The sequence below is a fragment of the Lycorma delicatula genome, chromosome 5 (genome assembly GCF_047948215.1).
Source record: "Lycorma delicatula isolate Av1 chromosome 5, ASM4794821v1, whole genome shotgun sequence".
Classification (NCBI taxonomy): Eukaryota; Metazoa; Arthropoda; class Insecta; order Hemiptera; family Fulgoridae; genus Lycorma; species Lycorma delicatula.
The window spans coordinates 101,308,955-101,322,580 of NC_134459.1; the positions used below are offsets into that span (position 1 = coordinate 101,308,955).

The 13,626-nt window shown below is 29.7% G+C and overlaps 1 protein-coding gene across 2 annotated transcripts in view; it reads left to right on the top strand.

Moving 5' to 3' along the window:
• The window catches only part of LOC142325258 (hexosaminidase D-like), a 670,113-nt gene that overhangs the window by 281,900 nt on the left and 374,587 nt on the right, over positions 1-13,626 (top strand). Inside the window, exon 2 of one of the 2 annotated variants that reach the window (XM_075366765.1) lies at positions 13,299-13,408. The exons of the other annotated variant lie outside the window; for it this stretch is intronic. The gene's annotated coding sequence lies outside the window, so the exon portion shown is untranslated. The remainder of the gene's footprint in view (positions 1-13,298; positions 13,409-13,626) is intronic. 2 annotated transcript variants of the gene reach the window in all.

Below are 13,626 nucleotides of genomic sequence, written 5' to 3' on the forward strand. Positions count from 1 at the left end.
TATTGATAATTACTTGGCTGAAGACATTATTATTCACTACAGTTTGGATAGCATGAAGATGCATTTTGTGAGTTAAAAATTCAGTTGGCGGAGTATTTCTCGGAAGATAAAAATTATTTCTCGAAGAGATGGGCACTAAATCCATTTAGTGAAAACATTGCAGCTGCTAAGTTACCAGTTGAGATACACGATCAGCTCATCGAAATATCTACATGTAAAACGTTACAGCTACAATTGACATCTGAAAATTTAGCTACGGTTTGTCTTGCTCATCGAAGTGAACATGGAGACATAGTCACAGAATCGTTGAAAATAGTAATCCCTTTCACCATATCTTACTTCTGTGAAAACGATTTTTCGTTCATGGTTGCGCTGAAAACTAAATATAGGATCGCCTTTTATTACCTTAAAACAATTTGCTTTTATGTGTTTCTAACATAGATCCACGTATGGAGAAACTTTTAAATGGAAAACTAAGGCAACCATCTCATTAATTTATTTTCTGTACGTGTGTACTTGTAAACAAAATGTTTATAATAAATGGTTTTTTTTCTCATAAAATGACTTCATTATTATCAGTAACGTTGTAGGCTAATCTCGCGACACCCATAAGGGTCACGACTAACAGGTTGAGAAACGCTGACTAGTGACGAATGCTGTCTGTGTTAGTCGCCATTTTTTCGCTCCGACTTTGAATACTTTTTCAAGTTTCTTGCGTTTCCAGTTTTTGTTTTGAAGTTTTTTTACATTTATTTAGTTTTCGTCTTTGCGGTTCTAGTTGGCGACCATCTTGCTCTAGGCTAGCAGTACGAGCAGGGTACGAACCAAGAAACTGTGCATTAAGGACATTGATGCACTTTTTACGGAGGAGGAGATAATGACTGCTCTAGGTTCGGTAATGTGCCTGGAAGCGGATCAGTTCTGGGGCCTGATCCTACGTCCGTCATATGGAAGTACTAGGACTGCTACGCTATTGGTGCTGTCCAGGATAGCGGCTAAATTGTGTCAGAGTGGTAGGGTAAAGATGGGCTGGGTTTCTTGCCGAGTTGCCCCTAGCGAAGGTGTGGAGAAATGCTACAGGTGTTGGGCTGCAGGTCATAAGGCCGCAAAATACGATGGTCCGGACAGGAGTAGGTCCTGTTTTAATTGTGGCAAGGTTCGGCACTTTAAGGCCAACTGCACGGAGAACATCAGAGACAGTGTAAGAAACGCTGTTGTTTGTTGTTATTTTTTTGTTGAACGCCGAGTAAAATCATCGTGTTAATGATGAGCATCGTTTGATTCATCAAATTCAAGTGGAAAGGATAAAAATTTTCTTTCCGTAGGATGCGATGGAATTTTTTCAGTATATTTAACTAGGTGGAAAAGCTCGACTTTTGAGACTTCTTCATAGAAAAAGTCATTGGCTAAGAGATCTGGATAGCCCGCTTCCTAGATCTGACCACGAAGTTTTGCCAAATCAGAAGATTTGACGAACTGGAGGTAGATTACGTAAAATAAACAAGCTCTGTTTAGCAATATGACTCGTTGCAGCATTTTGGTACAACTATAACTGTCGGTAGTTTTCAATGTCTTCAAAGTGATATTGTTAATTTCACAACATTTTCAATTACAACCGGTTGTAAAGGTTACTTATCATTGATTATCCTTTTCAAAAAAATATGGATCAATGAATTTAAATGCTGAAATCGCATACTTTAAATTCGGATGATTGGAGCAGTTTTTGAGGGTTATTTGTAACTTAAGATTGATAGTTTTGTTTATTCATGTCACCATTAAAATAAAAATGAGCTTCTTCAGTCTTGAAAAAGTTATTTTTCTGTATAAATATCCGGAATCACGTCTTTCAATTCAAAAAACTTACTGAAAAATATTGCGGCTGTTATTCTTTTCACGGTCACTAAATTCTGACACGGTTGCTAACTTATGTGGATGCAGTTTCAAATAGGGTAACGTACACCGAACAGTAGTCTCTGATAACCTAGGGCTTGAGCTTGATTTTCAACTGTCAACTTTGATTCTTGCAACAAACAGTGTTTTGAGGAATTCTCTATTCAGAGACGAGCCAGAAGAATGACATGATATACCCATAAAAGAAACGAGATACGACATTGGTGCCCTACGGCTATACTAAATATCATTTATAATTTATTTCATTTTTATGAAAAACTCAACTAATGCGACATGATGATTCTTCATCGCTGTACGTCGGTGACAGACATATGTGTAGTAAATAATCCTATGTCTGTACTTTAGACCCTACTTTTTATAAATCTGTTCTACTACCCTTTCCAAGGTTATGACAAAAAATTACCAATATTACACGAGAAAGAAATCTGTCTTCTTTTTTATCGATATATACTTATATATATATATATATATATATATATATATGTTTAGTGTGTGCGAGAGGGGGTGGGAAGAAAGATAAAAGATTTTCGTTAAGAATATTCTCATTTTTAAACTCCTTCATAGGAATAGTTTTATGTAAATATTCAAAAAAACATGGTGTCCATTAATAAACTTTAAGATCATTTTAAACAGTAAATTCAAGGTAAACCAAATGCAAATTTTAATCGTTCAAACGTTAGTATTGTTTATTTTAAATTGAGGATTTCATGTTGGAATCATACAATTTAGTATGTTTTAATCTTTTTTTATTTTAAATAAGGCTGGAATTTTTGTATTTGTTACCGAAGAAAAATATTTTCGGTCGCATGGTATGAGTCGGGGATGAAAATGTATTTAGTTTACGAGACATGAGGAGTACGAAAATACAGTTCACTTCTTATATATATATATATATACTTCTATCTTCTAATATATATATATATATATATATATATAGGTCTATGAATAAATTTCTGTGGCTTGAAAAGCTCCAAAACTAATAGATCAATTTCATTTAAATTTAGGTATGCTTTAGTAGTGTATCTGAAGTTGTGCGTGTGAAAATTTAATGAACATTGGTTGAGTCGTTCTTAAGTTTCGGTCAATTTATTGTCGAAAAAAATTTTAAAGTTATGTAGACTGTGTAATGGTGTTTTTTCTTACGTGTTTATGCAGTGAATCACAGTGGTGAGCGAATTGAAACTTGTTGTTTGTATGTAAGATCTACTGGTTAATTGAGCGTATGTGGTGCGTTGTATTCTGCAAATCAGTACGTTTCTGACTGCGAAATAGCGAGGGCCTCGGAAACGAAAAATTAGTCTTCTTGGGTAGATCTGCGCAACAGTTTTTTTTACTTTATTTTGTTTGAGTCAATTTTTATAGAATTGTATTTTCTAAAATTTTTTTGTAGATTTAACAAAATTTAATCAGATCATACCTAAAAAGATTCGTACTCAAAATTTGTTAACTTTACAATTGTTTCATAAATACTATTTGAGATATATTCTAGGATATTTGTTTTATTTTCCTCGTGTCTCAAAATTTATTACATACAATCATTTTAACTTTGAAACGGAAATTAGGACGAAATTTTTCGCTAGCCATAAATCAAAATTAAAATATTTCTGATCCACGTTTATATTAAACGTTTAATTTAAAAGACATCAGAAATGATAGGCTGCTTGAATGTGAATAAAAGTTAAACTTTGCGAATCGCCGGTATATATGTATGTATTATTTATTACACATAAAATCAATTTCGATCCAGATTATTAAGATTATACCATTATATATTATTGAGATAAGACTATTTATTTGTTATATATGCTTTACCTTTCATTTATTCAATTTACATGGTTAATGTGCCGTTACCAAAATTCATTAAATCTTATTTATAAAATTTTTATGTAAATATATCTTTCCGAATATGTATATCTTTACCTTTATTTAATTGTTTTAATATACTGTACATAAATTTTGATAATTTATTTTATATTTTTTTTAATAAAACAAACATTAGTAATATGATTTAATAAATTTTCTGATATTGTAATGTTGTTTATCAATTATATTCTATAATATAACTAATAATCTTATCTGAAATATATATATTTATATATTAATCTGTATAATATATACAATTGTAATAATCCGAGATGACTTCTTATAGGGGAGGTAAAACCATTTAAATGTAGGATATTAGATAGGATAATTAAAGAAGAAAGATTGTTTATTTTAATTATTTATCCTTGTATAAGTTTTTTTTTTAAGTATAGAATTAAAAATAATATCGAAAAGCGGTTTTTTAAGTGCTGTTGAGTAAGAGAGTATAATGGGTGTAAAGAAAAAATATAAGTTTATTTATTAATTTTTTTTATTACGGCTAACACGCACTGAGACCATAATAACATATTGCCGAGGTTGGCTATAACAAAAAGCTTTTCATATAATTATGAAAATTTTCAGGATTAATGAAATAAGTTTCTTTTCAAACGCCTTTCTTGCTAAAATATTACTTAAGTATATCGATAACTATTCCCCTTCGTTTTTTTTTTGTATTTAGATTATGTTGGTAAGATTATCCACCCACGTAATTGTGATCATTAATTAAAAATTGGAAAAAAAAAACATTAAGTTTACTTTAACTTTTAAATTTAAAACAGGTATTTTCGTGTAATAGTACGTTTGTAATTTAATAATTTGATTTTAAATTTATGAAATAATATTTTTAACTCAAGCAAAAAATAATATTACAATTTATAAAAGCTGTAAAGTAATTAAAAATATTATTAAAAACAACTACGGATAATATTTTGTGAACGATCGTATTGATAAGTTTTCTTGAACATACTGCAAAACGATTAAAAGTTTCTTTTTAAAATCTTAATTCTTCAAGGGATTTATTGGTGAAGTTATCATTGCCACTCCAAATCTCTCTCTTTTAATTAATATAAATTTATTTTTCACCGACATAATAATATTATTTGCGGTAGTTTCAAATAATTAATTTTTTAATTGTAAATGTTTTTTTTTTAGAAAATATTTGCTGATATTTTACATTTTGATTCTGTGTCTATTCACGATAATTTCCATATGTATGGCATTGATTCCATTTAATTTTAGTTACAATCGACAGGATGATTGTACCTCACGGGTTCCGAATCTCAAAATTTTACTGAAAGAACATCTCGATTCCCCCCCAAGGGGAGAAGATCCCGCCTCGTTGCGTGTCCGATCGCTACACCACCCCCTCCGTTCATAGCCAGTAGTGGCTTTAACGAAGGACTTACTGAGAGAACAGACAAATCTTTTTAATGCCCGTTAGTTAGGTACGATACATTTTAAAGGCATTTTATCTTTCTCAATTTATCAAAAAGGAATAGGGGCAAAGTCTATTTTCCGTCGTTTCTTGGCTAAAAAAAAATTCTTCTTCTAATTAGACGATTCCAGTACATTAGTATGTCACTAATTACTTTTTTTCTTTTTTTTCAGTCAATCGATTAACTGATTTTTTGAAATGATGTACAATTATTTCTGAATACGGATGATTCATTAATGACATTTAATTTTAGTTTGTCGAGACAGTGGAAGGATTTGGAAAGTTTTGTTATGTATTTATTGTTGACAGATCGAAGCTAGGTCCTGTTTTAATGCACCCTTTTGACATTTACTCTGCTTTTTTTTTGACTTAGTTACCGGCAAACCCCCTTTTCCTGATTTTTATGAAGTAAGGATTTTAACTGTTAAGAGAAACGCTATTTGTAACGACTTCTTACAGAAATTTTGAGTTAGTATTTAACATATTTCTTAAATAGGATATTACGGAGAAGTATAGAGAATGGAAGTTTCCATCAAACCACCGCTTTTCAGACTGAACGCTTAGTTTGGCGCCCTTTCCACTTACTGACGCGACCTATTCTTATCGTCACCCACCATTTCCAGTCTATTTTTCAGCGGTTAGAGGGTCAGGTCTCACTTCACTTTTTCATGTTTTCCAACTTTAAGTTTAATGTTTATCTCTTGAAATCGTCACCTATTACTTATAACATTGAGTCTTTCTCAGTATACTATTATGTATATTGATTTACGACGGTTTTTTTTTTTGTTATATTATTTCCGTTGGTCTCTTCAATTAAAAAAAAAAAAAAAATTGAGAAAAGTAAATGAAATGGTATTATAATGAACTATCTTCTCGATAGCCATCAGGCATTAACATCCGGTGTCCCTGGATATTGTGCTTACGATTTATTGACACAGCAAGTTTTTGCACTTTTTAAATCTGTCGTTATCAATTTTCACTTTGCTATTTTTTTATGAAATTAAAGATTGTGTCTTCAAATTCAAATTAACCTGATTAATACGTTTCAATTATTGGAATTCTGTTTATTTTTCTTTTCAAGCTGTATAACTGTAAATTTTTATACTCTATATATTTTCAGTATATATATATATATATATATATATATATATATATTTATTTACAATATACCAGCAGACCCATCATGGCTTCGTCCGCGCTGTATGATTACTCATATTTTCCCCTCGGTCAGCGGATGTTTATCCGATCAGGGCTCGCTTCTCTTTGCCCTTCCCATCTACCCAGGGGGTTTGCCTCTTGTATCGCCACTGTGTTCAGTAAAATGATGTTGCGAGAATATTAGTAATTAAAAAATTAAAGCCTGTTCAATATATAAAAATTATCATTGTACTGTCATGTCTTCACAACAATTTGTTAGTATAGACATTACTTTGAGTAATTTAAGAATGTTATTTCAAAACAGTAGCCCTTCATCTTAGAAATATTAGTTATAACTGGTTACCCATACGTCATACCTAAGTAAAAATGTAATTTTTCCCGGTTGTTAGGGCTACCCGACAAACATCATTAGGAGGTGACCGTACTTCGTTCCTAATTTTTTAAAGAATTATTTAATTACTTTTATTTTGTTTTTTAGTCAAGTAACCGGAGGCAGGTGCAACCAGTCGCGTCGCACATATAGTAACAGTGGCTTTGTTGTGTTAACTGAGCCACAGCCCCGTACACCGTCGCACCCATTAAAAAATCGATATTAGAAAAAACCGAAAATTGTTTTTAGACATTTATTTGAAGAGTATCTTGCAAGCCTCAGTCTAGTAATTATCTCATTTATTATAGTCGGAAATGGGAAAAACTTTCAATCATTGTTTTGAAGTTGTCATTGTCATTGTTTTTTTACCTTTCTTCACCCCTTTCGAAGTTGAATTTCGAAAAATCGAGAAATTCGTATTTAGATATTTACATGAAAATTATACACACCAAAAATCAACTGGATATCTTTATTTGTTACCGAGAAATTAAAAATATTTTAAATTTCATTGTTACACCATTTTAATCTGTTAAACTTTCAAAAAATCCTTTCCTAGTGTACTCTAACACCGTAAGAAGAATATGTATAAAAAAATTTAGCTTCAATAGGTTTTGCTGAACGATGATAAATCGGTCAGTGAGAATAAGTTGCTTTACAGGTACACACACACACACACACACACACACACACACACACACACATATATATATATATATATATATATATGTGTGTGTGTGTGTGTGTGTGTGTGTGTGTGTGTGTGTGTGTGTGTGTGTGTGTGTGTGTGTGTGTGTGTGTGTGTGTACCTGTAAAGCAACTTATTCTCACTGACCGATTTATATATATATATATATATATGTGTGTGTGTGTGTGTGTGTGTGTGTGTGTGTGTGTGTGTGTGTGTGTGTGTGTGTGTGTGTGTGTGTGTGTGTGTGTGTGGTCATAACATAATTTAAATTGATGGAAGAAAAATAAAAAATACGAAAATTCTTTTTCACGAATTTCTAATTTAAAGTATTTGGATACGTAAAAAAAGAAACTAATATTATTTTATGTTAGATTTTATCTGGATTAATTGAATAAATGATTTTTAGGTATCCTAATATTCTTATTTTTTCAAACGTACAAATGTTATAATATAGTGTTTTAGAATATCTTACTCGAAATATCGGATAAATTGCATTACGCGTTTAAAATATAGTAAATGTAACCAAATTTTCCATTTACTTGTATTCTTATTCTTTTAAGGAAATTAAAACTTCATTCATTAAGGAAGTTGGGGTATGAGAAAAAATTATTGATGCAATTGCATATAAATTACCGATCGCTTTGCAAATATTTTAATAAATATATACTATACTTTGTAATGTGTTATGTTTTCGTCTTACTATGCTGCAAAAACCTGGAAAGGTGACAGAAAAATTAAGATCGAGTACAGGCAGCAGAAATGATATTCAAGAGAAGCATACTAGGAAAGACAAGAAGGAATAGGATAAGGAGCAGTATGATTATAGAGATACTGAAATTGGTAAATCTTGTCTAGTCAGTTGGAAGATCAAAGCTCAGTTTGGGCATATTGAAGGAATAGATGAGGAAGAATCATCAAATAGGAAAGAGGAAAAGGTAGAGGACCAAGGGGTACACCAAGTATGAAACGGGAAAATACGGTGATTGAGGAAGTGTGCAAAAGAGGGGATGTGGTGAGAGTAATGGAAGGGAGAAATTTTGTAGAAGGCCCAACCCGAGGAAATTTTAATTAAAGGGAATTGAAAATGATGGATAATAATAATAATAATAATAGAAATAGTGTGTTATCTCTTTGTTTTAATGTATCTTTGATACTTGTTTACAATTTAATAATTATGTTTTGTCCTAAATTATGATTTTATTGTACACCTCTTTAAAGATCAACATCAATTTATTTATTAATTTACTAAAATTTTTTCAACATATTTAAAAAATTTAAATTATAAATGTTCTGCTTCAAAAACCCCTAGCTCTTTACCTGCCTGCTTTTTATCACCCTATGCTCTGCTTAACATTTTGAGCCCTTTAAGTGACTGTAACGTTTAAATTAGGAATCTGTTGTAAATGATGTATTTATATATATTTTTTCAATCAATTTTCCACTGTAGTTTTTTTTATATTACACTGTATTGCTTATTAAACTATTATTATAAATGAATTTTATGTATGGAAACAGCTACTTCTGACCAGCGTTGCGCATCGATAGTTTCTTTGCCACTCAACTGGAAGGTTTTATTAACATTTACGCTCCAGTTCTTTTTGTGTGCTCCATATGTTGTATACCTTATTATCAGCCCTATAATTTAATCTAATATTAATTAATTGTCTAGAAAAAAGTCAGTCAGATTAGAAAAATATTTTAATTTTTATATTTTATAATATTCAGTATAAATTAACTTTTTTCCTGTTTGGTATACGGGAATCACCGTCAGGTATTACTTCAGAGGATGATATGTATGAATGTAAATGAAGTGTAGTATTGTACAGTCTCAGATCCACTATTTCTGAGATGTGTGGTTAATTGAAACCCAACCACCAAAGAAACCGGTATCCACGATCTAGAATTCAAATCCGTATAAAAGTAACTGCCTTTACTAGGATTTGAACGTTGGAACTCTTGACTTCGAAATCAGCAGATTTGCAAAGACGTGTTCATCACTAGATCAAGTCAGTTTAAGTTACCTGTAGTACAATAACTAGACATGTCAAAAAAATTATCTTATTATTTTTTTTATGAACTATTTACATTTTGCTTAGATCTTTTATCCATTTTAATAATCTATTTTATAATTAACGTTAGGACTGTTTTTTCAAACTACGACGTGAGAGATTTTATGGCACGAAATGTCTCCTCAGCAGATGTAACCTATATAGATTTAATAGTTCATCATGACTGTACAATTCTTTCATGATCATGAAAATTATTTCATCTTCATCAACATTATTTATATGATACTAAAAAACTGCAGTACCTGATGATAAAAATCTCCTTCTGTGAGATTTTTTTACAAATACATTTCTCTTTATAGTGCCTTGAAATTCACATATTATTAAAGTATATAGTAATTAACATTGATAATTTTATTTTTCTCTTTGAATGTTACTCATCCTACATTTTCCAATTATGTTTTTTTTTTTATTTCATATTTGGGTTCTTTTTTTTTAAACGAACTGTTCATTTCTTATTGAATTAAGTTAAATTCAGTTAGGAACGATGAACAGTGTACATTACATAGATAATTTCATAAAAATGTTATTGTTGATTTTATTTTTTTATCTTTTACGAGTACGAATATTTAACGGTTCATATTATATATTACTTTTTCTATTTTTCTATAATTTGTATCATGTATGAGTATGTTCATGTATCATGTAATTAAATAAATTGATTGCCAGAACTATTGTTTTATCGTCTAAATAGATTTAGACTAGAAAGATGGAACCCTTTTTACTATTTTTGATCTTAATTGCTTTATTAATTTTTTAAATTGTATATTAAATTTTTATTTATTCATTAGTTACTAAGGCACGGTAATAAATATTTAATTAAAAATAAATAAATTATAAAATAATTAAATATGTTTTTATTCTCCGTGTATTTACTCTTGTGAAAGGGAATTGCATCATTGTTTGTTTAATTTTTGTTTCCTAGATTCTTCAACTATGTCAATACAGTTTTAAAATTATTTCATTAAATTTTCTACTAAAACAAAACTTCACCTACAACGAAAATTAATTATAAAGTTTTTATTTCTTGTAAATTTATTATATTGTTGTACAAATTACAAAAAAAAAAAAATGGATAGCAAATTTCCATTTCTACCGTAATAAAAAATTTTATTCCTAGAATTTATATTATTAATGATTGATTATATGTTTGGTTTAGTTTTTGTATATAAATTTGTTTTGAAATACTTTTTGTTACCTGTTATTTGTTGTAATTAATTTACAACTGTAGCTAGAATTAATGTTTATAGTAAAATTAAATTATCTGTTATGTACGGACATTTTGATTTTCTCATTTAACTGCGGGTTTAATTTATTTTCTATTTTTAGTTATCGTTATTTATTTATCCAGAAATGTATCGCAGATTCGTGTTGCTGTAAATTGGATGAAGGTGTAATCACAATAAAAGTTTCATTGAAATGGTTATTGAGTGCAGTTTAATTCAAGAACGGTTATACGGTGTAGAAAGGAAGTTGATGGGCTAACGCTATTGGACGAGTAATAGATAGCTTTAACTGAAATGGCTGCGGTAAAATCCACTCTCACGTGGGCATATAATTTAAATTCAATTCTTTGATTAGAATGAATATTTGTTTAACTTTTTATATTTACATATTCGTTATTTTTTAATATTAAAACTCAAGTTTATCCTTCTCTTTTTATTGACCAAATCATTTAATGATTCATTTTAAGACATCAGATTGTGGATATATAAAATATATATGTAAATTATAGTAATTTCTCAATTATTTATCAATTAAATTTTATTTATGTAGAACTAATACGCTTATTTATTTTTTTTTCCGTCAGGTTTTTTCAGTTTTTTATAAATACGTAACACAATTAAAAACTTCACATCGAAATATATCATATGATTTCATTCCAATTTATTTTTTAAGTGTAATTAAGGTACTTTTCTCTTGTAACTTCATAAAAACTTTACAAACTGTTCAATTTAAAAAATTAAAATTTAAAAAAATAAGTAAATAAGATTTATTTCAACCAACATTAAATAGCTACAGACCCAGGGGTTTGTGACTTAACAATAACAGCGAAATAAAAGAAATGAATTAGAAGAGCACTCCGTAAGGCCGGACTATAAAGTCACCTAACTGAAACGATAAATCAAATCAAGAATATTGTTTCTCAGCAATCTGGAAAAATCACTGATTCTGTTATCCAATAAATTGACTGCCATATAATTTGGGTGCCGATCAAAACGATTTTGTTATCGTAAGCTGGCCACAGGGATTTCCTGTCGAACGGTTTGCAATTTAAAATGATTATATATGAGGTTATTGATTATTTAACAGGGTATGTTTAACATTTTTCGCAGTGTATTTTTCTGGTAGCGTTCAATATTGGAATTGCTTAGCCGTAAGTCCAAATCAATAATTTTTTTTCTACTGAAAGCCGAGATCTATATCTTATTAGCCAGTACATGTTTTTAAACTTGTGGTCCAACTGTATTCGCTTAGATTTGATATGTTTTGCCCAGGTAAGTCGTCGGTCAAGATAAAAATCTAAATATTTACAGTCTTGAGAACTTTGAATTAGAATATTGAAGATATAAACAGTTGGACAGTGTTCCTTTCGAAGGGTGAACGTGACGTGCTTCGACTTTGTTTCGTTTATTTTTATTTTTCAACTTGTAAGGCAGGATTTGAGGAGAGTGATATAATCTTGAATATAATGAGATGCAGTAGTTGGATTTTCGTGGAAAGCAAGAATTGCAATATCGTCAGCAAACGTTGGAACTGTGATATCTGCCGTAATTGGCAAGTCGGCCGTAAACAGAACATACAAGATGGGTCCGAGAACCCTTGTATAAGGATTTGTTCCTTATACATAATGAACAAATCCGTTAAAACCTCTTCATGTTTAACTTGAAAATATCTGTATTTTAGGTAAGATTTTAGCACTACATAGAAATCATGCGGTAAAACTAATGATGGATAATTTTTTTAGCGTTTTTTTTCAATTATTTCTTACTATCTTTTACTAATTTCAGGGTTTTTAACCAATTTTATTATCGGCAATATTTTGTTTTTATATGCTACCAAATTTTACCCATCATTAAGTAATTGTAATTGGATGTCTACCTGTTGTTAATGGAAGAAATGAAATAGTAAAATATATTTAAAGTATAAGATATTTCAATCAGGAATGTTTATTTATAAAAATAAAAAAAAATACTTGTGTTTTCGTTTTGATAAGCTGGTAGTAAAATGTGTTTGTCAAAGAAAAACAACCGTTATCATCTCATCTTTAAATAGATATTTTTTAATAATAAAAAAAAAAAAATAAAATATATTTCACCAGTGCTGATGAGAAACAGTTTTACTTTTTAAAGTTCCGAAAGCTCAGTTGACGCTCGAAGTGCAGATAAATAGTTGAATCCTGCAAATACTGGCTTCTTTCTACGAAGTCCTGTCGCAGTACATTATTCCCTTCGGGTATACTATTAGCAATGCCAACAATACTTCTAACATCTCAGGTACAACTAATTCGCATTTATGAGGGTACACATTTAAAAATTTAACAAGAATAATAATTCAGGCAGAATAGTGCTTATCAGGCATGTTCCACTAAAATAGCCTAGTGAATATTACTTAATGGTTAGTTCTGCAGTACATTTTCCTCTCCTTAACAATTAATATAACAGATTTTAAAATAATTAATTATTTTTTTAAATATCTAATTTTTCAACCGTTAGCTCGCAGTAATTAGTTTTAATTACTCGTATTTTGTACATTTTCTTACGCGGTTTATCAAAACTAACATAACATTTTTTTTTTTTTTTTTAGGGTGGGAAAAGTGAAAACATCCAAAATATGCGAGTACAATGATGAAGATTACTTAGTAAAACATGTTACAATTTTTCCCCCGTTTAACGGAAACAAGAATTCATATTATGGTAAAGCAAAAAATAAAATAAGATTACAAAGTACCAGAAAAACAAATTAAAATCAAGTAAAACAAAGATACCTGATTAAAGGTTTACTTTTAAATAGTTTTTGAACATATTTAAAAAAAAAGTGATTTTCAATAGTTTTTTATTGAAACTAATTTTTATTATGAAATTGTACAACTTAACAGAAAACTGCTTTCAAATTAAAATCACACCATTGCTTT